Source organism: Vicugna pacos, chromosome 15, assembly GCF_048564905.1.
Source record: "Vicugna pacos chromosome 15, VicPac4, whole genome shotgun sequence".
Classification (NCBI taxonomy): domain Eukaryota; kingdom Metazoa; phylum Chordata; class Mammalia; order Artiodactyla; family Camelidae; genus Vicugna; species Vicugna pacos.
In genome coordinates this window covers 2700620-2727291 of record NC_133001.1, presented here as the reverse complement: position 1 = coordinate 2727291, position 26672 = coordinate 2700620, and the positions used below count along the sequence as shown (strand labels likewise).

Below are 26672 nucleotides of genomic sequence, written 5' to 3'. Positions count from 1 at the left end.
TCTTGTCTTGTCACAGAAAGACTTCAGAGACTAGATGCGGAGGTTAAGAAAACAAAGCAAGGATTTATTAAGGGGCAGGTTAGACCCAAAAACTCAAAGAACAAGTGGGCAGATCCAAGTGGGTGGCTGCCCCGAGTTTTCTCGGCAAGCTCGTTATATGAGTGTAAAAATGAATGAGCAGAATATTCATTGGTGGGGAGGGGTTTGGGGTCATATTTCCTGATCTTCATCCCACCTCCACCTTCCCAGGTAGGGAGGAGGGATTTTTCATCCTTATTCAGTCTTGATCGAGAAGTTAGATGAGATCATGATGAACAAAAGGTTGCATTAGGATGGTGGGGATTCCTGTCCTGTCCCACCCTTCTGCCTCCAGGACACGTATCAACCCAGAATGTACGGTTTTTTTAATCAGTCCAGAGGATCCTTTTTTTCTTGGTCTGTCCAAGGACCCCCCCCCCGTTGTTCACAAGATGTATGGTTTTCTGTCACTTGCTCATGTCCCCCCTTCTTTGCTCATATCTAGCTACCTGCCTGCTCTGACAGACTGAGCATATGAGACCCCTCAGCATGGCTCATTCATTCATTCATTCATTCAACAGTTTTTAAATGTTTACTATGTGCCAAGTTCTGTGCTTGACCCTGAGAATCATTTAGCCTTTATAACTGGCATGATAAATATTCCAGGAGCATTGGCTTTACTCCATGATAAATAATTTAAAACTTTACTTTAGCAGATGGAAAAATGTATTGTGGCATAGAATAGACAGTCTGGTTGAAGTTTTTAAGATAAAACAAGAGGCTTCACATAAATGTCTGAGCTGGACATGCACAGCTTAGGGCTATGCCCTCAGATTTCCCAGAGGATACATGTCCTCTGCTTGCAAGAAGCAATTTTGATCAAAAAGTGTGAGAATACCAATAATTGCTCTGCTTTCTCTCTCCTCAACCCAGACAACATAGAACTGTCAGAATGACCTTGCCACAGACTGGTTTTATAGTCACTCTGTGTTTAAATGAAGGGCTTTTCATCCCCAGGAGTTCTAGTTTTAGGGAGCCAAAAATAACACTCCCAAAAGCATTAGCTCTCAATTAAAAACTGGGTAGTGCCAACTAGCAATGTCTATGTACAGTAGGTTTTCTAAAAAATTCTTGTGCATGCTGATGATTTAGATAAAGTATTCCAACTAAAGCAGAAAAGAGAGGTGATTTGATGAAATGAAGAAATCCAGGAAGGCTCCATGGAGGAAGAGGGGCTTCAGTAAAATGTGAAGAAAAAGTTGGGAATTTAGCCATATGAGGGAATACATAGAGCGGCTGGGGCTGGAAGAAATCAATAATGATTTGACTCTAGCCAGGTTTTGTTACCTCCAGGGCTTTGCTTATTCATGTGCCTTGGAATTCTTTCCCAGTGTGGACAAATACTTCAAGGCAAAATTCAAATCTCCTCTCCCGGGGAAGTCCTTCTGGGTGCTTGCTATTAATTGCAGTATGAATTACTTTCCTCACATTCTTAGTATCCTGCATTATAAGTAATAAACATGCAACAAATATTTGCAAAATTAGAGAGTAACTACTTCCTTTGGTGCTCTGATCTGTAGAAGTAATTAATTTCAAAGCCAGCTTCTAACAAACTTCTCTGCATCTTGTGATACAGCAACCTGCCTGGGGTGATGAGGCTGCTAGGAAATGTCGGTCTCTCCCTTCTCCAAACTACTGTAGCACTCAGACCTACCAAAAACAAGAGTGTGTCTTGGCATCGTGTCTAAATATAGTCAAGACATGGAAGCAACCTAAATGTCCATCCACAGATGACTGGATAAAGAAGCTGTGGTATATTTATGGAATGGAATACTACTCAGCCATAAAAATAATAAAATAATGCCATTTGCAGCAACATGGATGGACCTGGAGATCATCATTCTAAGTGAAATAAGCCAGAAAGAGAAAGAAAAATACCATATGATGTCACTCATATGTGAAATCTTAAAAAGGAAGAAGACACTAATGAACTCATCCACAAAACAGAAACTGACTTGCAGACATAATAAACAATCTCATGGTTACCAGGGGAAAGAGGGTGGGAGAGGATAAATTTGGGAATCTGAGATTTGCAAATGTTAAGTACTGCAAATGAAAATAAAAAACAAATTTCTTCTGTATAGCACAGAGACTATGTTCATTACCTTATAATAACCTTTAATGAAAAGGAATATGAAAATGAATATATATATATGTATGACAGTGACTTATGCTGTACACCAGAGACTGGCACATTGTAACTGACTATACTTTAATTTTTTTAAAGTTTAAATGAAGCTAATAAGCCATTCATTAAGATCTTTATCCTCTTATCTTTAAAACATACACCTTAATGTTGACCTGAAGGCCAAGTTTGAACACTTTACTCCTTGGAGTTCTTTGTAGGAGCATGGTCTTGCAGGGCATGGTCTTGCAGCCTGGCCCACTTTCCTTCCCGCCACTGCCTCTGCCCCTACCCAGAGACAGAGTCTCACACATGTGACACTCTGATCTCTGCATCTGAGTTCTTTCCACATCCAGTCCCCATAAGCAGCTGCCCCTTGGCCACCCACAGGCACCACAAGCAGCATTGTCCACTCCTGGGGAGACTGACCCAAAGGAGGAGGCCCACACAGGCCCTGGAAGTAGGGAGTTCCAGGGTGACAAGGGTAGAGGGGTCACTGTGGACATGTCTTCCTGACCCCAAGAAGGGCATAGACTCCTTGCTTTATGGGGGTGGCCTGGTCATAGAAGGGCCTAACTGGGGCCCCTATAGCACAGGACACAAGAGAGTCACCCTCTTACCCACACGTAAGTTGGAGCTGGGAGCACTTATCTACTTTCTCTTTATTCAACTTTGCGTCATTTATTATATAGTATTATTCTGTTTCCTGAGTTTAGATCATGTTTCTCTACTCAACTGTAATTTCCCCCAGGGTAGGCCTGGCTCTTTTGTATTTGTACCTGGACCTGCAGTGTGACAGACAGAGGGATTGATGCACTGATTGACTTGTCATTGTCAGGCAGTTTGCCATGTGGCTTGGCATTATGGAAGTTTCCCAGGTGGCTTTGTGAAGATAATCCTTCCCTGACTCCTCCCGATGGATTCATTTATTCTCGTGCCCTTTTCCTTATTTTCTCATCTGGTCCCTGACTATGGCCTCCGTCCTCCCAGCTTTCCCCGTCTGGTTGTTTGTGCTAATCTGTCAGCTAACAGAGTTAAGTAATCATTACAACAACAACAGTGCTTGTGTGTCATTCTTTTCAACATTCTTAAAGGTCATACTTTCACATTAGTTATTTCTGTATGTGTTTACAATTGTCCTGAGAGGTAGAGAATGCTACTGTGTGTGTGAGCCCTGCCTGGGAGTCTGAAACAACAAAACTCTTACACAAGCTCACAGGATTAGTGGATAGGAGAGGCAGAATTGAAGCTCTGGTCTTCTGCCTTCTAGAGTTTTCCTGCCTAAACCAAGTGATGACTCGAGAGAGCACATCAGCTTCCTGAATTTGAAATACTACCAAATGTAGCCATCACTGGCCCAATGGACCAGTGATGGTGCAAATATTAAAAGTCCAAGTGAACAGCTGTTTGAGCCTACCAATGATGATACATGATGAAGGGAAGAGATAATGGGTGTATGTGTATGTGTATGTGTATGTGTGTGGCACTGGGTTTTTATGCATGTGCTCTGTGTCCTTGCGAGATTAAACCTTCTTCCACATGGAGTGACTGTACACTGCATTTTTCTTCCTCAGCACATTAAAAAAAAAGACATTCAGTGTTCCAGCCATTTGAAATGTGCTTTATCCTCCTATAAATATTTATACCAACTTAATTCAAAAGTTCAAATCACATTTTGATTTTGAATTTCAGTAAGAATTAGTTTTGTCCAAATCTTAATATCTTGAAATATAAGTAACAGACATGCAACTTTTTTTTTTTTTGCAAGATGAAGAGTAACTGCTTCCTCTGGTGCTGTGATCTGTGGGCAGATCAGCTTAATTACTTTAAAACCAAACTTTGTCAAAAATATAGAAAAGAAACTGGTGATTACCAAATGGGAGAAGAAAGGAGGGGAGGAACAAATTAAGGGTATGGGATTAACAGATACATACTACGATGTATAAAATAGATAAGCAACAAGGATATACTATACAACACAAGGAACTCTAGCTATTATCTTATAATAACTTATAATAGAGTATAAAATACTCCAAAAATATTCAATCACTATGCTGTACACCTGAAGCTAATATAATGTTTTAAATCAACAATACTTCAATAAGTAAGTAAACCATATAAGTCAATTAAGTAAGTAAGTCAGTCAGTCAGTAAGTCAGTAAAAATAAATAAATAAATAAATAAATAAATAAATAAATAAATAAATAAAAGAATAAATAAATAAACCAACTTCTGATAAACTGCTCTGCACCTTGTGATGCAATAACCTGTCTGAGGTGAAAAAACTGCATTAAAAATGTAGTAGTTTTCATATTCTTTGGATGTACACCCAGGAATGGGATTGCTGGATCATACAGTAATTCTATTTTTATTTTTTTGAGGAATCTTCATACTGTTTTCCATAGTGGCTGCACCAATTTACATTCCCACCAACAGTGCACAAGGGTTTTTCTCCACATCTTCTTCAACAGTTGGAATTTCTTGCCTTTTGGCGATACCCATTCTAATGATTTGCATTTCGCTGATGATTAGTGATATTGAGCATCTTTCCATGTGCCTGTTGGCCATCTGTACATCTTATTTGGGAAAATGTCTATTCAAGTCCTCTGCCCATTTTTGAATCACTTTTTTAAAAAAATATTGATTTGTATGAGTTCTTTATATATTTTGGATATTAACCCCTTACTGGATATATGATTTTCAACTATTGTCTCTCATTTGGTAGCTTTTCATTTCATTTTGTTGGTGGTTTGCTGTGCAGAAGTTTTTTAGTTTGATGTAGTCACTCTTGTTTATTTTTGCTTTTGCTTCTCTTGTCTAAGGAAATATAGACAAAAAATAATATTGCTAACATTGATGTCAAAGAGTAGCCTGCCTATGTTTTCTGCTGAGTTTTAAGGTTTCATTCTTACATGTAAGTCTTCTATTAATTTTGAGTTGATTTTTGTGTGTAGTGCAAGATAGTGGTCTAGTTTCTTTGAAAAGATACATACACACCCCACTATATTCATCACAGCATTGTTTACAATAGCCAAGATATGGAAACAACCTAAGTGTCCATTGCCAGATAAGTGAATAAAGAAGACGTGGTATATACATATACAAAGGAATACTACTCAGTCATAAAAAAGATGAAACCCTGCGATTTGAGACAACATGGATAAACCCTGAAGGTATTATGCTAAGTGAAATAAGTCAGACAGAGAAATACAGATGCCATATGATTTCACTCATATACAGAAAATAAATAAATAAATATATAAATAAACCAAATCAAACAAAAGCAAACCCATAGACAGAGAATAGAGTAGTGTTTTTACCAGAAGGGAATGGGGAGGGATAGAGCAAAATGGGTAAAAGGATTCAATTATATGGTGATGAATGGAAACTTTTGGTGGTAAGCATGCTGTAGTTTATACAGAAGTCAAAATAGAATACTGTACACATGAAACTTATATAATGTTGTAAACCAATAAAAATTAATTAATTAAAATTTTAAAAAGGAAATGTGGTTTCTCCTTTTTCAAAGATAACCCCAAAGGTCACCATGGGATCAGTCTTCCAAAAGATTGCTGTGATTGGGTTATCACCCTGAAGAATAATCTCTCAGAGGATGGATAGAAGTGATTTCCTCCATAGTGACACAAAAATGTATGAGGTCTAGAAACAGCCTGGACTTCTGAAATGTAAATACATCTCATTTGAACACAGAGGGGGAGATGAGGGAAGCTTCCAGAGACAAAAATAAGTGTGGAACAAGTGAAAACAAGTAGGCAGAAAATCATAAAGTATTCTGGGCAGCAAGTTGTCCATGGTAACTAGAGATACTACTAATAACACTGTGTAAAGGTACAGTGAGAAATGAGGCAGGACAGACAGGGGACAACTCAGGACTGGCAGTGGAGGGCAGGAAGGACAGGGCAGATGGCAGCCCTGGCTCTATTGCCAAATTGAACATTTGACTTTAACCAGTAGAAAATAACCCAATTTAGGGAAAAGAACTCTTGCAAGAGTCGGGGAGGTAAATTGGAAGAGAAACTAGATACAGAAAGATATGCTAATGAGACATTAAAATACCCCCCTTCAACTGTGTTGGACAACACTACAGCAGTGGCCATGTGTTGAGACAGAAAAGGACATATGTAAGAAAGGGAGTAAAAAGCTGTCACGTAGAAGAGGTGTGGAACTCACTTTGGGTTGCTCCAGAGAGCAAAATCAGGACCAGTGAATAGAAATGACAGGAAAGCATGTCATGGGGCATCCGTGTAAAGACAATTTGGGGAATAATTACTGCTGAGAAGCAATGGTATAGGCTGCTTTGTGAAGTGTGAGCTCTCTGACATCGGTGGGACCTCAGGCACTGACAAGATTTTGATGCTTTAATACATTTGTCGGAGAGCTTGTGGGTGCATGATTCAATATCTATGTTTACTTTACATGAATTTTAGAATTATTTTGTCACATTTTCCCCTTTATAATTCTGACAGTCTTCAGGATTAGTTACAAGTAAAAAAGAAGGAGGGTAGTGGAAGAAATACCAAAAAAGACAAAAAGAACTCTCATTTACTAAGAATGTATAGGAGATAAGTCATGGCACTAAACATTTTGCACACATCGTGATTATCCGAAAAGGAACAAATGAAGCCAAGAATATTCATAGTTTGAAAACCACTTCGAGTTACTATTTGCTTTTCTGATACCCAAAAAAGATCCTTAGTCCCCCTGAATACATCCCAGACAGGGCTCTGGTTGTATCTCTGTGCTACCTTCATGATGTTGGAAGTCGACATAGATGGTAGATTGGGGCATATTGGAGTGGAACATCGAAAAGCAAGCCAAAATGCCCTTGGACATTTTGCCTAGAAGAAGAGGGTCTCCATAGGAAAGAGAAATAATAACATGGAGGCAAAGGGAAGGTAATAGAATTGAAATTCTTATTATTTTAAATGATATTAAACTTTTGTCAAGCTCTTATAAGAGCCATGTACTATGTTAAGCACTTTAAATGAATAATCTCATTTGTTTCTCATGATCTCCTGTGAGGAGGGCTATAACATAATCCTCATTTTACAGATATATAAACTGAGGTTCCGAGAGCTTAGAAAATCTCTCAAGGTCATGCAACTTGCAAATGCATGCAAAATCCATTACTCCCAATTCAAATGAGATAACAACTGAAAAGTCAAATGGAATGTGGACAGGGACACTGCATTCCTAATTCACTTATCAAGTATTGCATTCATGATCATCACAACTGACATCTCTGAGCCAGTGTTGTTCCCTCTGTGCTGTGGGTATAGAGGCCTTACGTGGGTGATCTAGGGGAACATTTCTCACCCCCAATCTGGAATGATGTCCTGCTCTAATAACAGCAGTCACACCAGTAGAGAAGTGGTTCATTTGATATCAAGAGTCTCAGGTTAAAATGCAGGTTCTCCAGAAGGTGTAGTGCAATAAATGTGGATGAGCATTCCAATCTGAGTTAATTGATTTGAGTTTGACTGTCAGAGGAAAGAGAGATGACCACAGATCTAAGACTGAGAAAAAATGGGGAGATTGAAGGAGAAGGAGAAGAGGACAAAACCATCAATGGGTTACATTCCTGGAAGGCTCTCCTGAACCCTCGTGCCTGGGGGGAGGCACCAGCCCCATGCTCCCATGATGACATGTGGTCCCCCATCACAGCACGTCCACGCCAGATTGTGATGCATTATCCACTGACTGAATTCTCAGCAGACTTGAGCTACTGAGAGTTTAACATGACTAAGGAGAGCAAGGACTGGGTCTGTGTTGCTCATTGCTGCGCCCTCAGCATCCCAGAACCAACCCACAGTAAATACTCAGAAGGAATTTGACAGATGGATGCAGGAATGAATGAGTGCACGTGCTGACCGGTTGACTATAAGGTTCCATCTCAGTAACACCTCTTAAGCAGTCCTTACCCAGGATGTTTGTGTATATGTGTTGTTCCCACTTCAATGATTAGATATTTGTGGATTTTTGTAGTCTTGTGTCAGCCATTTACCAAAACCCCTTCTCCCTTTTACCCCCTTCTGGAAGAGTTCCACCTTGTAGGAACTAAAATTCACAGCAGAACCATCTGACCTCTTTACGGACATGTACTAGCCACTGTAGGTTGGTTGCAGTAGAAAAAGTAGTCGCTGGTGTCAAAAGACCTGAATCCTGTAAATACTAGTAAATACGAGTGTCTTAAGTATTTCTTCCCTGAGCCTCATTTATCGGCAGTAAAACTAAAATAGTAATAGGTGTGTGGTGAGAATGACATGAAATTACTTCTGTAAAGCATCTGGAAACTTGTAGGTATTTGGTGAATGCTACTATGCTCCTCCCCTGTTCCCGCTGAGTGAAAAAAAAAATCAATTTAAAAAAAAAGTTATCTTGTCCAGACTTAGATTTCTGTCTTTACCAGAGCTGGGAGGCCCTTAGAGGTTAGAACCCAGTCCCATCACTTTAGAGATGAGAAAGACATGCAGAGACAAGCAGCTGCTGGCTCAGTGTTGCACCAGTGATGGCCAAGGCCAGCAAAACCAGCCCCTTTTCTCACCAGCACTGTCTGGTTAGTCCCTTTATGCTACGCTTGGAATTGCCACGGAGGGAAGCTGCATTTACAGATGGCCCCTTCCAGGTTTCCAGGGCATTTGTCCTGTATTAATGCTAGCCACCCAGTGGAATTGGCTTGAACTTCCTTCCTCACTCAAATTGACTTCAAGAGGTAAACCAGATGAGCACCTTCCAGAAGCTGGATTCACCAGGCAGTTTTCTCTCTTAGCCCTTCAGCTGACAAAGATGTTTATAAACTTCTGTATTTATAAAGCTGCCTGAGATGGAGGGGTGAGGGGTGGTGGGGTGGTGGGGTGTTGGAAGGTGGCGTTGTCAGGGGAAACAGCAGGTAATAGACTCTCCTGGGACATGCTGAGGAGAGAGCACCAGCTGCCACTGGGCTCAGAATCATCCATAATATGACAAGGTCTTTTCCCAAACATGGCCTAGCATAGGATTGTGGGTATTTCATGGAATTTCTACACATATGGTCCAGTCGCTTTTTTTTTTCCAGAAATGAGAGACTGAGATCTAACAAGAGGAAGAGACTTGCTCAAAGCCACATAAAAAATTAAGAGGGACAGAATATCAGAGGCAGACTGGCACATAAACCTGTAGCTGCCACTCACATGTGTTAAAATCTCCCACCCATTGTGGTTGTGAATGTATCCATTTCTCCTAGTACTTATGCTAGGTTTTGCTTTATACCTAGTAAAGCTGTGTTATGCAGTTCAAATAAGTTATAACTTTGTGTGATTTTATAGAGGCTCTTGATTCCTAATACTGGACACTAGGATATTAGATGTTCCTAATTTTTGCCTTAATGTCTATTTGTCTGATGTTAACATAGTTACCTCTTGTTTGTAATATCTTCTTCTGTCCCTTTACTTTCAATTTTTCTGTGTCATTATGTTTTGTGTCTTTTTCATAAAGAGCATTTAGCTGGATATTTCATCATTGTTGTTGTTTAAAATATAATCTTATCATCCCTGCCTTCTAGTGAGTGAATTAATCTCTTTACGTTTATTGTGATTATAAACATGTTTTGATTTATTTCCACCTTCTTATTTTCCTAAAACATATGTTATATTTTTTATTTCTACAAATGAATGTATTAACATATATGTAAATAACTAGACATATTAATAATTTATAATACATGACTCTAACACCCATCTTGTGAACTAGAATATTATTAAGCTATAGATACCATCTTTGCTTCTCTCTCATAGGTAGTCTGTATGAATTCCTAAACAGTAGATTATTTAGTTTTGCTTGATTTTCACCTTTATAGAAATGGCTGCATTTTGTTTTCATAATTAGTTTAACATTTTTGCTCAACATTTTATTTCCAAGATTTATCTATGTTCCTATATGTAGCTGTGTTTTATTAGTTTAACTGCTGCGTATTATCTCATGTGTAAGTACTTCATGATTCATTCATCCATTCTCTTACTTGTCATCGCTTAGGTGATTTCCAGTTTTTTCCTGCTATGAAATTCTTGTGTATGATTCCTGAGGCCCAAGTGGTAGAGGGCATATATCGAGGGAATACATATTAAAGTGAGATTAACTTGGGTTTGCACATGTTCAACCTTATAAAAGAATATCTATGTGATAACTGTTTTCTAAAGGAGGGGTAACAACTTACATACCCACCAGCAGTACATAAGTGTTCCTGTTGTCCCACGTCCCGCCAACACTTGGTGTTGTCAGACTTCTTTAGTTCTTGCCTAGATAGTAAATGAAAAATACTATCTTGCTGTGGTCTTAATTTGCACTTCCCTGAGGGAGAAGACAGTTGTTTCAAGAGAAGGGAGTGATCAGCGGTGCAGAATGCCGCTTCCAACTATAATGGTCTAATGGGCCACCCGTCTAAAAAATGCCTGCATTTTAATATGGGACAATGCTTTGACTCAAAGGAATGAATCTTAAATAGTATATAATCAGCCGTATCTTAGGCCAGTGAAACAAGGGGCAGCTGGGAAAAGGAGCAGGCTCACAGCAACCCCACATCTGGTGAACAACCACAATGCTTTGCCAGGAACTCAGGGGTTTTCCCTGAATGCAGGACTTTTTGTTTTAAATCCCAGGCATACCAAGTCAAGTTGGTCACCTACTCATACTGCACAGGGAGATTCTTCCCGGCTCTATCAGTGCTAAAACATTTTATTCTCATGCAAGAAGGCTAACCCTCATGCACACACACCCCAAACTGGCCTGGCCTCTGTATGGCAGAGGGCAGCCTAACCTAGGCTACAGTCTGAAGCCGCCTTCTTGCCTGAAAATATTGCTTGTTATGAGTGAATAAAGTGAATGAAATCATTTTATTTCTCATTCTAAAAGAGAAATCTGGAAAAAAATTAATAAATAAAAAAGAGAAACCTGAATCACATGGCATTTTTTTTGTCAGTGCATTACTCAGCAGCTGTTTTTAAAAAAAAAAAAAAAAATCCCTATTTCCCCAGGCTGGGGAATTGTGATGATTCAAAAAGACATCTCAAAACTGACACAGGCTGCAGGGCCAGTCCACCCAGGAGAATCAGTCACATTATGCAGAGCGTGTCACTGGGACATGAAGTTTGAGCTCTGCCTCCCCCACAAGGCTGAGTACACCCACGCGCACCCTGATGGATGCCTGTGTCTAAAAGCAAGCTCAACAGGGCTCTTGCTAGAGGCTGGAGCTTCAGGGAACCCAAAAGACAAAAACCCCCATTGTCCATTTTTCTCCTTTGCAACAAGTTGTAACAGCGCCAGCCAGCACTTGTGTTGCTCACTTCTCACCTCGCAGACAAGCTTGGTTCTCCTGACGAGCTGGGCTGGCGTTCAACAGAAACACGCAAGCACAGCCACACCAGGTGTGAAAATATTTCGACGTTTCTTTCCTGTTGATAGATGATAGGACAACACAATTAAGTGTTTTTTTTTTAAAGACACTAATTAATAGTATAAATTCTAATATATGTGGTTTATCTCAGACACTATGCGTGCTATATAATTCCAAGGCATGTTTTTGGTTTGGACAAAACCCAGAATTGGAGGGATGGTGCAGGTGTCCCTTATTTCAAAGCCCTTGGGTAGGAAAGGGCCTCGAAGATGAGCTGAGGAGAATGTGTTCTGTTCGCACTGCACCCTGCACAGCAGAAATGGTCCTGCAGGTGGGTCTGGGGAGCCTTCTTTATTTGGCCATATGTCTCTTGGTGAGAGGCCGCCATTCCTATGTGAGGCTGTGGGAAAGGAATCTGCCCAGAATTCCATTAAAAGGAAGTGGCAGAGAAGTCCCTTCTCCATCCCCCTATCGCCCTCAGTGACTGGTCTCCAGACAGCGGAGCCTCATGTCAGCCTGCCATCTGCACAGGTTGACTGCTCCCTCCTCCCAGACCAGCCCCAGTGGGCGCCCACCCGACTCCACGGAGGGAAAACTCCAAGGTGCACCCTCACCCGTGAGCAACAACCATGCCCTTTATTCTCTCTTGTTTCTTTATGTTTTCTGCCTTGGTTCAATTTAGTAACCGGGCTCAAACCAATTACTGCCTTATCAGCCAACACCAACATCACTTCTGGCCCCCTTGTCACACCCCCTCCGTCAGAAGGGAAGATGCAGGCTCCAAGCCCTGGTGACCAGTATCAGCCAGTCATCAACCTGCTCCTCAGTTTCCTCCTCTTGGAAATAAAGTCACCTTCTGAGACTTTCACTGGGGGCTTCCCACACAGAGAATGTCAAAGCTGCCTTTGTATCAGGAGATTGTCTGTGAAAGTGACACTGCCCAGTTTGGGAACACCTAAAACTCCAATCAGGGTGATCTCAGAGGTGAGGCTGGACTGTGATTGTAAGTGGAAAAGAAATCAATGTGATTATAGATCATCTGGAGGGTGGCTACAGGCAAAGTAAAAAAAAAAAAAAATTACCCAGATGCTCAGGTGTTTCCAAACACCCAGTCTGTGTACTTGTGCTTAGTGAGTTTTTTTTCAATTAAAGGTCTGCTTTTTATGCTGAAATTAAGTCCTCCCTTCTTTTCTGTTATTAAAATGTAGTTTCCCAAATGCAGTGATGGTGACAATTGTCAGTAGTTTAATTTAGCTCCGGTTCATTTTTAATGTCCTTTCTTGGCACAGTAAGAGACTACAGCAGTCCCCAAATTTTGTTTAATTTTTTCTATGAAATGCAGAAATCTGGGAACCATAGATCTTGAGGATTTGAACAAAAGAGTCCTGAAGCTGGCCTCACCCTGCTAAGCCATCTTCAGGACACTAACTGTGTGCCAGGCACTGTGTGAGGACAAGTGTCCCCTCAGAAGGAGAGGTGTCCATCCCCCTGGCAAGCAGATCCTCACTGTGGATGGGGGTGCCCCTGCTGTTTAGTCTCTCAGAGTCCGGGAGCCCCCGTAGTCAGCCAGCCAGCCCCCCTGGTGCTGAATCTGGTTACATGATCTGCAGTCTCTTGATCTGGCCGGCACCAACATCCAGTTTACTCAGCGGTCATATTTCTCCATTAAAATGGTTCACAAATCAGATTCCTGACAGTGTGGTCAGCGCGGCTGTGCCTGTGAGGCTGTGCGTGCTGACAGATGGGGGTTCTGGGGCTCAAAGACTGAGGCCAGCCCCTGAGCTGGAGAAAACTCCCTAAGGAAAATGCCCTGAGAGGGTCTCTCATTGCCTGGCCCAGCCAGCCACCCCCTGAGGCACCTGTGAACACCACAGACACCCGCTTTCTTTCAAACCACAGCAAAGTTCACTAGTGAATCTGTCTCTAGGAAGGGACTTGGGTGCGTGCCCTAAATGCCATTAAGGATTGCAATGGTTTAAAGCTGGCGAATTTGGATTCCCTCTCAGAGCACTGTTGGTTTTTTTTCTTTTTTAAACATGTAGGAGGATCCACCTGCCTCAGAATCACTGAGGCACTGGTTAAAATTCATGTTTCCAGACCTAACCTCAGAATCTCTACAGAGTAGGATTCAGGCATCAGTATTTTAAAAATAGGCCCCTGGTAATTTTTTTTCTTTAACATTCTGTTTGCGAATAGCTTCCGTGAAGAAGGAAGACAACAAATGGGTTTCAATATGATGGGAAAACCTTTGGTCTTTCTGCTTCTAGACCCAGGAAACTGTATTCTTATCTTCAAAAATACTTGTTGCTATCATCGAGTTGGCACCAAAACAGGTTTTCACTAGAGGACTGTACTGAGAGAGCCCAGCGTACACTAGGGTTGCCTTACTTTGGGCAGCTATAACAAAGTGCCATAGGCTGGCTGGCTAACACAACGGACATTTATTTCTCACAGTTCTGAAGGCTGGTAAGTCCAAGATGCTGGTCCATCCTATTCCTGGTGAGAACCCTCTTCCTGGTTTGCAGAAGGACGTCTTCTTGCTGTATCCTCAGTGGTGGAGACAGAGATATCATTTCTCTAGTCTTTATTGTGTGTGGAGGGGTAGTTAGGTTTATTTATTTATTTTTAGAGGAGGTACTGGGGATTGAACCCTTGACCTTGTGTATGCTAAGCATGCGCTCTGCCACTTGAGCTACACCCTTCCCCCATTTCTCTGCTCTTATAAGAGCATTACTGTCATCATGAAGGCTCCGTTCTCATGACCTAATTACCTCCCAAAGGCCCCCACCTCCTGATACCATCCCATTTAGGGGGTTAGAATTTCAGCAGGTCAATTTGGGGAACGCAAACATTCAGTCCCTAACAGAGGTCTTTCTTGGAGAGTCACGGTGAAGAACAAAGGAGTCTTGAGGTCAGTCCTTTGCTGGTCCCCTTCCCACTCCTGATTTTCTTGTACTGGAGAGAAGGGAAATACAGGAGTGGCCTGTGCCGTCCATCAGCCCATGTTCCCCCCATGTGGACGCTGGTATCCTCAGGACTCTGCTTGCCACGGATTCAGCAGAGAACCAGCACCACTCATGTGACTGGGTGGACCAAGAGGGGTTACACGAATACCACGTAAGGATCACAATGAGGAAGGATATGTGATTTGATAGAAATGAGGGCACTAAAAAATCTACTTAACCCTTCAATTCTACATTTATCCTCTTCTCTGTGGTACCCTGGGGCCACTTGGGACATCAAATGGGACACCATTTCTATAGTATGAAGGCACAATGATAGAGTGGTATAAGAAATAAAGATCAGGATTAAAATCCTAACTCAAACCACATCACTCAGTGAACATCTTTGAACCTCAAATTAAATTGCAAAGTTGAGGTGATGGAACCCAATTTTACCAGAGTTGGTTAAACAGGATAACACGTGGTAATCTTCTGGACTACAGTTGGTGTTAAATCAAGGGTATCTCAATGCGTGTGTTTACCCAGGGCTTGTTCCCAGGGTTTTCTGTGGTTTCCATCACCCATCCCCAACCTCAGCTGTCTCACCTTATATCTTCTCTTTGTATTTTCTCCCCTCTTACACCCAGATCTCTCAGGAATGCTAGCAAAAGCCAGAAAGCCAGGCTAATCATGGCCACATTAATTCACGCTACTAGGCAATCTTTCAGCATTTTTTTACTGATGTTATCAGCTACCTTCCTGTGGCCTCAGATCTCTAATCCTGCCCTGCATCCTTGACTCAATTTTGTCCCCATCCTGACACTGAAATTGCTTATGATTAACCTCATCATTGTCAAATCCAGAACTGTTGCCAGTTGTTTTCCAATGTCGTAAGAGTATAAGAGAAAGCAAAGTAAGGGAGGGCAGAAAAGTCCATTTCCTGAGCAGCTACTATGTTCTAAGCACTAATCTGGGCACCAGTTAACTAGTAAGAATGGGGGTTGAAGATGCAAAAGATACAAGAGCTTTATGTGTCATGTTAAAGAGTTTATGCTTAATCTGATAGTCAGTTGGAAGCCTAAACAGGGAGGTCATTTAGTATCAATTAGAGCTGAGTTAGTAGAAAACTTAATCTGTGGTTGATAACATAAGGAAAAGAAAAATACCCATGGTCCTTGCTTTCGAAGAACTTGCAGCTAACTTGGAATACAACACTAATGTGTGTGAAATGCAGAACCGTACAAGGCATCAAGTAATCAAAATCTAAGTAGATGTTAAGAGGTCTGGGAGATCAGAGGAACAGGAGGGATTATGGAGACCAGACAGGTCCAGAGAAGCTCCCAGCAGCCAGAGCTGGGACTTGAAGAAGGGTAGCAGTTGGGTTGGTGCCAGAAGGGAGAGCATCACCATGGCATTAATAAGACCAGTGAAGGTGTGGTGTTGGTCTGCACTACTTTCCTCTGTAGGAGTTGTAACTCAGCCTCTTCTCTTTGCAGTACAATGGAACAGAAGTGGGCACATTTTAACAGGCCAAGTAGTAAATATTTTCAGTTTTGCAGGCCCTATGGTCTCTGTCACAACTATTGTCCCCAGCCACTGAAGCATGGAAAGCAGCTACTGACAATACTTAAATGAATGGGTATGGCTGTGTTCCAAGAAAATGTTATTTATGGACAATGACATTTGAATTTCATATAATCTTTAAAAAAAAAAAGTCCTATGCTGCATACAACTGACATACTTTTTAAATTTTTTTAAAATTTCTTAAATAAACAATTTTTTTTAGAGCAGTTTCAGGTTCACAGCAGAACTGAGCAGAAAATACAGGGAGTTCACACATAGCCCTCCCCACCCACACATACATACTCCCCTACCCTCACCGTCCCTCATCAGTGGGGCGTCTCTGGTACAATCAATGAACCAACATGGGCACATTGTTATCAACCAAAGTCCATAGTTTACATTAGGGTTCACTCTTGATGTTGTACATTCTGTGGGATTTGACAAATGCAGAATGAAACGTAGCCACCACTGTAGCATCATACAGAATAATTTCATTGTCCTAAAAATCCCTTGTGCTCCATCTTGACTTTCATATAATCTTTACATGCCATGAAATAATGTTCTTCTTTTGATTTCTTCAACCATTTAAAAATGGAAAAATCAATCTTAAGTCACAAGCCATTTGAAAACAGGCGGTGAGCGATTTTACCTGGGAGTAGTACTTTGCTGGTGCCTCTAGTGGAGGGAAAAATTGTGATCCCGATGGAATCAAGAGACCTGGGACCTCACCTGGACCTCCACTCCACTCAGCAAGTGCACAGCCATGCCTAAGTATTTAGCTTTCTGTGTCTCAGCTTTCTCACCTGCAAACTGGAGATAAAGTGGAAGCAGCCTCTGTCTTCTCTGGTGGTTGTGAGGATTAAGTCGTGGTTTCTAATACCATTCTCCAACAGCAGGAACCAGAGCTGCCTGGGGAAATGGCTGATTTGAGGACCGGGGCCAATGAGTATACAAAGATGAGCTTGGAGCATCTTGTATTTCCGGAAAGGAAGAAAGTGCTCAGAACACACATACAAACACACACACACATACACAATGTTGGAGGTATGTCAAGAGAGACAGGAGGCAATTGTAAGAGCTCCCAATAGCCAAAGCTGGAGCAATTAAGGCAAAAAAAAATAGTATTGGACTATAACCCAAAATATATACTAAATATATGTGAATCCATATTGACACAGAGGACTGAATAAAAAAGTAAGTGAAAGAGATTAGACAAATACACTAATGTGTCTCATATCATTCCATGCAGAAGAATCCTAAATAATTTATGCAGATACTCCATTTTCAAGGAAGGGAGCATAACCCTCTACTTGTTAAGCATGGTCTGGGCATAGTGACTTTCTTCCAAAAAATACAGTATATAAAGAGCTGGGATGGGGGAAGAGTAGCTTCATAGTAGATAAACCTGACCAACTCCACCCTAGTCAAGTGATCTAAGTCAACACCAACAGTGCTAAGTCATATTGATGGCAGGTACCCTTGATAGAGTGTGATGAGAATGACACTTTACTTCTGCGGTTTTCCTCCCCAAAACCCATCTCCCCCGACTAATCATAAGAAAAAAACATCAGACAAATCCCAGCTAAGGAACACTCTACACAATACCTGACCAGGACACACTCAAAGCTCTTGAGGGCATCGTAAACAAGCAAAGTCTTGTACTTTGGTTAATAATAATGTATTAACATTGGTTCATTAATTGGGACAAATGTACCATACTAATAAGATATTAATAGTAGGGGAAATTGTCCATGAAGTATACAGGCACTCTCTGTATTATCTTTGCAACTTTTCACTTTAAATCTAAAAAGATTGTAAAATAAAACGCTTATTTTTAAAAACTCTCTATAACAAATATATAATAATTTTATATATGTGTATATATAAAATATTTTTATATATTTATTTTAAATATATATATATATATGTAAAACATGTGGCCTTCCTTCTATATAGTTTTCTTTATTGATGTATAGTTGGTTTACAGTGCTGTGTTAGTTTCTGGTGTACAGCATGGTGATTCAGTTTTTATATATATATATATATATATATATATATATATATATATATATATATATATATAATATATTCTTTTTCATAGATACTGAATGTAGTCCCCTGTGCTACACATTAGGACCTGGCTGTTCATGTATTTTATATATAGTAGTTAATATCTGCTAATCTCAAACTCCAAATTTATCCCTCCCCAACTTTCCCCTTTGGTAACCGTAAGTTTGTTTTCTATGTCTGAGTCCCCTTTCTGTTTTGTGAATAAGTTGTTTGTATCATTTTGGGGGGATTCCACATATAAATGATATCATATGATACTTGTCTTTCTCGGTCTGACTTATTTCACTTAGTGTGATCGTCTCTAGGTCTATCCGTGTTGCTGCAAAAGGCTAGTTCTGTCATTCTTCACCCAAGGCAATGCTAATCTCCACAACACGGAAGTCTTGGATCAGTTTCTTAAGCTCTGTTGTGAACTTCATCGCCCAACTCCAAGGGGTGCTATTTACACAATCGTCTCTGTGAATGAAGTCCCAGAGTTGTGCCGAGTGCCGTGGTACTTAAGTACTTTGCAGTCTTGGTGCCTGAGTTTATCACCCGTAACCCAGAGATGACTGTTGGTGGACATGAAGGAAGCAATATATGTCAAGCGGTGAGGACAGTGCCCAGCATATACCAAACGCTGCATCAGTGTTAGCTAGTGTTGTGGTGGTGGCGGCTGTTGTCACTACTATTTATTTGTTTTTTTGAGACCAGTGAGTAGTATGTGTCTCTCTAGCCTCAGTAACTACTATAACAGTGGCTGTTTAGTCACTAAACAAAAGGCACTCCTTACACCGTATTCAACCTGGGTCCACTTTTAACCAGGATTATCACCATGTTGGAATACCATTTTAACCACGATGCCCTCTCCCCTAAGCCCCAGTTCCTTTCTAAACACAATGAATGTGGGGGCCTGAGAGCCCTTGTCAAGGGAAGGAGACAGCAGGACTGAGTCAGAGGCTTGCCTGGGGGTATCCGTCACCCTCTACACCCACTCCCATCTACGGGTCCTGCCCATTCTGTCTTACAGTCATATCCCAACTTGACCATCTCTCCCCAATCAAACTGTGCCTGTGATGGTTCACTAGCAAACCACCAGTTTAGATGTTGCTACAAGGTATTTTGTAGAACTAAAGCAGATTATCCCCACCCTACCCCATAATATGACTGAGCTTTATTCTATCACTTGAAGTTTTCCTGGAGAGGAAGGAACCCTGCCTCAAGAGTGTAACATCAGCTTTTACTTGCGTTTCCAGTCTGCCCACTTGCTCTAAAGATTTCAGACTCACCATTCCCATGACCATGTGAGTCAATTCCTTATAATAGATCCCTCTCTTTAGACATACACACGTAATCACATGTATCCCATTGGTGCTGTTTCTCTGGCGAACACTGTGGGCCCTGATTGGATGTCTAATACCACCCTCATCTCAAAATTAAAGCTGGATCATTTCACCCACAGCCTCCCTACCCCTCCTGCAATGCTCACCCTGGACACCCCCAGTCTGCCCTTTATGGAAGAGAAAGAAGCAGCCCCTGATGCCACAGTAGAAGAGTGAAAGTACGAAATATGGGAAAAGCCCACCCTTTCTCCTTGCAAATTGGTGGCAATCCATGCTTTGGAGTGGCCCAGCCTAACAGCAGTGGCTTCCAGATGTAACTAGACCAGAAGGGAAAAAGTTCAGTCTTCATTGACTTGTCATTGACGGTGTGCAGCTCCCTAATGATGCTCAGTTTGATGATTTACACTGCAACACTGAAAAAGGAGAATTTAGAAAAAGAATCAAGATCAACCATGAAGAAGTAAACAGAGTGCATCATATGCCCAGAAACCTTGCATCATTGCAGTGAAGACTCTATCCAGTAATGTTCTTGGTTTTGATTATACAAAACATTCTTCTAAACCAGACCCTTCTGGGGAGTTCAACCCAGACTTGTGTCTCTGTGGGCATCAGGAGGAGGCTATGGGTTTTCTTAGAACCCAAGTCTCAGTGGGCATTTGATTAGTGCTTCAAATGACTATGCCATCTGCCTCTTGCTCCCTTGTCTTTGGAGATGGCTGGCACTCTGTCTATGGAGTGTGTATCTACTTTTACTTTAACCTGAGCACTCAACCCCTACACCTTTTGGCCTTTCTCTCACCTTCTGAAACAGCCTACACTCCATGTAGTATGTATCTCTCTAAATAAATCTACCTTTACTCAACTGTGACTTGCTCCTGAATTCTTTCCTGCATGAAGCCAAGTACCCACACTTGGTGGGGGCATGTCCCAGGGGCTCAACCAAGACCTGGGACATGGCTCACCTCTCACCCCACATTTGTTTTTTTTTTGCTGTGTCAATTACAAAGGAGGAGGGCATGAGAGTGCCGGGTACCCAATAAATTTGTGATTGACAAATTAGAAATGCCTGCTACTTATAAATTCATTGGAACTAATATTAAAAATGTAAATATCGCTTGTTGTAAACTTAGACCTATAGATTCAGTATTATAATTGAAGACACGCACACAAATAGTAGAAACTGTGACAACTTGTACACCTTATGAAAGTAGATAACATTCTTTGAGATAATATTAGTTGTTTATATTGTCCTAGGGTTGTTTAAGAACATTGGCAGAACTCAGGAATGACTCCTTCCTTGGGCTAGACTTTAACTGATCTTTTTTTAAATGACATGAAAGTTTCAAGAAATCAAGAAAAAAAAATGACTACACCATCTGCCTATGGGATATCACTGCCGTTCCAAAGGAAGAAAAACTTGTGCACATGAAGACCATCTTTACAGGGCATTACAGCAGTAGTAGGAGAAATATCCTGGCATCTGCTCCATGTCTCTTTTTGGGTCAGGTGCTTGATGATCAGAAGCTTATGAGCCTGGATACGCATTCAAATGATACTTCCAAACCAAGCCATTCAGTTGATGCTCACACTTCTGAAGTGAGCCACATTTCTTTCAATCCTATAGTGAGTTCATTCTTGCCACAAGATCAGCTGACCAGCCTTGTGGGATCTGAGACTCTGACACTTAAGTGCATTCCTTTTTAAATGATGGAGGGGGTGTGGAGAAAAGGGCACCCTCCTACACTGTTGGTGGAAATGCAGTTTGGTGCAGCCACTGTGGAAAACAGAATGGAGATTCGTCAAAAGACTAAAAATAGACTTACCATATGACCCAGGAATCCCACTCCTGGGCATGTATCCAGAACGAACCCTACTTCAAAAAGACACCAGAACTGCAATGTTATTTGTAGCACTATTTACAATAGCCAAGACATGGAAACAACTGAAATGTCAATTGACAGATGACTGGATAAAGACGTTGTGGTATATATATACAATGGAATACTATTCGGCCATTAAAAATGACAACATAATGCCATTTGCAGCAACATGGATGTCCCTGGAGAATGTCATCCTAAGTGAAGTTATCCAGAAAGAGAAAGAAAAATACCATATGATATCACTCATATGTGGAATCTGGAAGAAGGAAGAAAGAAGAAGGAAGAAGAAGGAGAAGGAGAAGAAGAAGGGGGAGGGGGAAGGGGGAGGAGAGGGAGAGAAAATGTAAAACAGAAACAGACTCACAGACATAGAATACAAATTTGTGGTTGCCGGGGGAAGGGGGGTGGGAAGGGACAGACTGGGAGTTTGAGATTTGTAGATACTGACAGGTATATATAGACTAGATAAACAAGTTTATACTGTAGAGCACAAGGAAATATATTCAAGATCTTGTAGTAGCTCATGGTGAAAAAGACTGTGACAATGAATACATGTATATTCGTGTGTGACTAAAAAATCGTGCTGTGCACCAGAAATGGACACAACACTAAACTGACTATAACTCAGTAAAATATTTTTTAACTTGCATTCCTTTGAATCACATACGGCTGAAATAGTCCAGGTTCAACAGTTGCCTCACAATGAGACTAGTTTGGCTTCCAGGGGTACCGATCACAGACTGAACACCTGGAAAGTAAGTAAAACTGGAGAGGAACAATCCCCAGAAGATGCAGAAGATGGGCCACCAGAGTTGTTTAATCACGGTGGTAACACTTTCCAAGATATCTGATTTCTTCTAGAATCCCAATGCATCTTGGGTGATTGGTTCCCTATCAGAAGCCAGTATCATGCAACTGTGGGAAATGAGAACATTTAAAATGATGGAGACCCTGAAGGACGTGTGGACCCGGAAGGATAAGGGTCCTAGACAATGTCTGAACTTCTAGTGATTTTAGACGCCCCTTTTCTTCCTCTCAACCCTGAGAATAATTTCACACTGGTTTTGAGACACAGACTTTGTTTGGCTCTACTTCTATAATAAGTGCCATCAACAATGCTATTAGCCCAAACAGAAGGTGTTTTCTAAATAAGCCACTGGGAGACTTGAATCAGCAAAGCCAGACTCAAATTTAAATTTTCTTCAGGAATTTCCTAGTAACAAAGATTTAAGTAGACACAGAAAAGAGAATGTGTGTGGTTATTTTTCTTTCAATGTTGTGTCCCCTAGTTTTTCTGGCTCATTTAACTAAAGGCTACAGTGTTTAAGAAATAGAGCCAAGTGAAGTAGCCGTGAAGTCTGAATATTGCAAAAGGTCATTTTTATTCAGGAAATGATTCAAGTCATATAAATTCCTACTCTAAAATTTGCACATCTAACTTCCCCGGATGCACATTTTCTTAAAAAATTCCCCTCTCAGTTTCTTTAGTTAAGTCAAAAACTATGTGTTCCTCTTTCCCCATGTACTTTTGCCCATTAGTGCATTTCTTGAACTGTTTTCATATTATTTCTTTCCTGTCTGAATTTTTTAAAAATAAAACTTGGGACAACCAAGTCATAAAGGTGTATGTTTTTACCTGACAGTGACACCACAGACTGACTGTCCAATCAGGCAAAGAAGAGTGAGGCTATAGCCTGTATTTGTTTTATTTATTTTATTTATTTTTTAATATTTTGTGGTGGGGGGAGTTAATTAGGTTATTTATTTGTTGTTTGTTTGTCTGTTTGTTTTAATGGAGATACTGGGGATTGAACCCAGAACCTTGTGCATGTTAAGCACATGCTCTACCACCGAGCTATATCCTCCCCCCGTATTTGTTTTTAAAATTAAATTAATCCTGTAACTTTGGGAGTCTGAGATTTGCAAATGATAACCACTATAAATATAAATCAATAAAAAACAAATTTCTTCTGTGTAGCTCTGGGAACTGTATTCAATAACTTTTAATAACCTTTAATGAAAAAGAATGTGAAAATAAATGTATGTGTGTGTGCATGTATATATATACACACATGACTGGGACATTATGCTGTATACCTGAAATTGACACACTGTAATGGACTATACTTCAATTAAAAAAAATAACAAAATAAATTTTTTAAAATTTAAATTAATCCTGGATAAGGAAAAAAAAAAGTGAATCATCTTATCTTGCTTAACCCATTCGGTGGCTCCCAAGAGCATGGCCCACAGTGCCCTACAGACTGTGTCCCCTGCCCATATTTCATGGCCTTCAGTCCTTCCACTCTGGCTACAAAAGCCTTATCTTGACTCGTCCAGGGTACCCAGATCATTTGGACCTCAAGGTCTTCTGCCTCCTCTTGTCTCTGTATGGACCATCCATCCTGCACCAAATATGACCACTTTGCCCTTTAGGTCATCTCATCAGAGGGTCCTTTGAGTGTGAGCCCCTGATATTCTCTACACCACCTCCGTTTGGTGGCTTTATGCACATAACACACTGATGATTTTATATTTATTTCTTGTTATATTTGTTTATAACCTATCTTGCCCACTATGTTTTAAGCTTCTTAAAGGGCAGAGACCAGGTCTTTTTATTCATCACTATGTCCTCAGATTCTAGCACAAAGCAGGGGGGTCATTAACAATTAAGGTGTCTGAATGAAATGGGGCCCAGCAGCAACTATATAGCTCCTTTTGTATGCTCCTCCCCAATAACTGAAGGTGCTGCCTCAACACAGGGCTGGCCTCCAACCTGAAGAGGTGACTCTGCATGTAACATACATGCAACTTTAAGAAAGCCAAAATCTACAGAATTCAGCACCTAAGTAGAGTCGAGTTCAGGAAGCCTAGTTTAATGGGCAAAGTGATAAAACAGCAGCTCCATTTTGAAAAAGTACCCAAAACAATTGTGCACAACAGTAACCACCAAAAAGTCATCCGCCTTTGCTTACCTCCTAGTCATATCTCTTCACTGCTCCCCTCATAACCTTCCCTAGCCAACACCTTTCTACATCCAGTCCACATGGACTTTCTGTCTTTGTTGTAGAGACAGCTTAGCTTTCCTCTAGCAAAAAAGACTCTTTTTTTTTTTTTTTTTTTTGTAAGAGGAGTAGATTGCCTAAAAGATGGTCCAGGAATTACTAAGTTCTCTTTGGCTAACTTGGGGAGGTATGAAAATCTGCCAACGCTCCCTCATTAAAAATATTTGTCCTCTCATATATGACTCGCAGCAGACTTCACATTGATTAATGTAGTCTCCTTGATAATTTCTTATGAGACACACAAATTGCATTGCTCAGTTTGTTCATGGAAACTTTAGACTGGCAGCCCGTGTGGCTCACAGCATAATGGTCTATTGTCTATGCTGAGAAACTTTGGCTGAGGAACTGAATGTAAGGCATTTGTCTTTCCCACAGTTCAGCCAACCATTAGTTTCTATGGGTTCAGGGTTCAAGACAGGAAAAGGTTTTGGAAATATGAAAATGAATCCAGATATAAACTGGAATCCAAGATTTGGCCACATTCCAAGTCACCCACACAGACAGAACTGAATTCTGTGCCTGATGTTTTAAGCTATGCTATTTTTCAATCAATTACCTGCATTATGAAATGCTGTGAATAATGTTTATGCTCAATGTATGTGCTCATTCTTGAAAACTGCGTGTTCCCTGCTCTCAGTGACATTTATCCATTCTTCTTTCAAGCTCATCTAAGCAGAAAGAATAGAAATGCAAAGGGCTGAAAAAAGAAAGGGGCAGATCTGTTTTCTATTCCCATGTCAACCCTGAGTGACTTGAACAAAGTAATTACCTTCCCTGTACCTTAATTTTTCAATTTAAAATGGGATTAGTGATATTTGTCTCTTACCCCAAGCCCCAGAAGTAGTGAGATGAAGTCAAATCCACTTTCCAGAAACCCCTTTACAATGAAACTATTGTACATAGAAAATGTGAGATTTCTACATCTTCTACAAGCCTTCAACAGTGGCTGTTTATGTGGTACCTAATTTGATAAAGTAAATTTCATCAGGAGACTTTATCAAAAGAAAAGAAAAATGGCCACTACCTGGCCATTTGTTAGTTATTGTGCCAAGATTTGCCTCGTGGAGAAGAAGTACTTTCAGGCCATAGCAAGGCAAGTGGGCACTCAGCCTGAGAGCTGTGAGTCGGGGGCACTTAGACCAGACCTGGGGACACGAATGATTGTTGGCCACAGGCCACCATGACTAGGATTATTTTTCAGATGCCAGGGACCAGAGTAGAAAAACAACCAACACCCACATTTATGGGCAATTGAATTATATCAGGAAATGCTTACTGACTTATGCCAATTTGCACCAATCAAAACAGTTCCAAACAAACCCCACCAGAAATAACAGTATTTTAAATGCTTCACAGAATGCTAGCATACAAGCTCCAGGTCTGCTGCACATATCCAAGTCCTCGTTGGCTCCGTGATAATCACAGGCTGCCGCAGCCAAGGCGGAAGCGCATCCCTGATCTGTCCCTGGTTGCTCATACAGCAAGGATTATTTCACTACAGTTACGCCAACCTCAAGGCGAGCATCACACATAGTTAAGAACTATCTAGAGAGGTTGAAGGTGGGTGAGTTATATTAGCAAAACATTTATCAGTGTCCACTGACACTCAGAGAAAACAAATCACAGATAAAATGCAGTCTTAATCTCAATGGGGTTGTAAGTATCCGAGGAGGTTTGCAAAGCCCATGCCACATTGGCAAAGTGACATAGTGGAAAATGACATCATGGCATAGTAAGGGATTGGGAGGTGGGGTGTGCACTGTACAATTAATTCAAGCATTTGAAATGCATGCTGTTTTATTGACGGGTTACTGAAACACCAGTCACCTAAATGAAATACTGAAAGGTCTACGTGCCAGCTGCAGTTTGGCGCCACCTGTTGGCAATGTCTGTTCAGATGTCAGTTTTCTGTGCCCTGTGGCTGGCTGGCATTTCCAGAACTACCATGGGGATTCCAGGTATATCTACATGATTTGATGTCACCTGCCAGACTGGGAAGATTGACCAGGGGGCATAGTACAGATTCAGGGACTCTGTCTCCACCTCCCTGTTTCCTGAGACAGGGACTTCCTCTCCACCACATCTCCTACCCAATGCAAGGTAATGGAAACTTTGTGGCCACCACTGTCTCTGGCCAGCCCACTTGACTCCACTCTTACTCAGTCCTCCTCATTCACATCCTCAGAGCCCCACTGACACAGACTTGTTGAGTGTGGCATCCTTTTTTACTTTTACAGAT

At 41.0% G+C, this 26672-nt stretch overlaps 1 protein-coding gene, 1 non-coding gene and 1 pseudogene across 2 annotated transcripts in view; 2 read left to right on the top strand and 1 right to left on the bottom strand.

Moving 5' to 3' along the window:
- Positions 1-26672, top strand: part of TACR1 (tachykinin receptor 1) — a 161733-nt gene that overhangs the window by 114095 nt on the left and 20966 nt on the right. The window lies entirely within an intron of this gene.
- On the top strand, positions 19660-22357 carry LOC140685838 (histone-binding protein RBBP4-like; annotated as a pseudogene).
- Positions 23162-23234, bottom strand: TRNAV-AAC (transfer RNA valine (anticodon AAC)). Its single transcript has one exon. It is a non-coding gene; the product is annotated as a tRNA-Val (tRNA).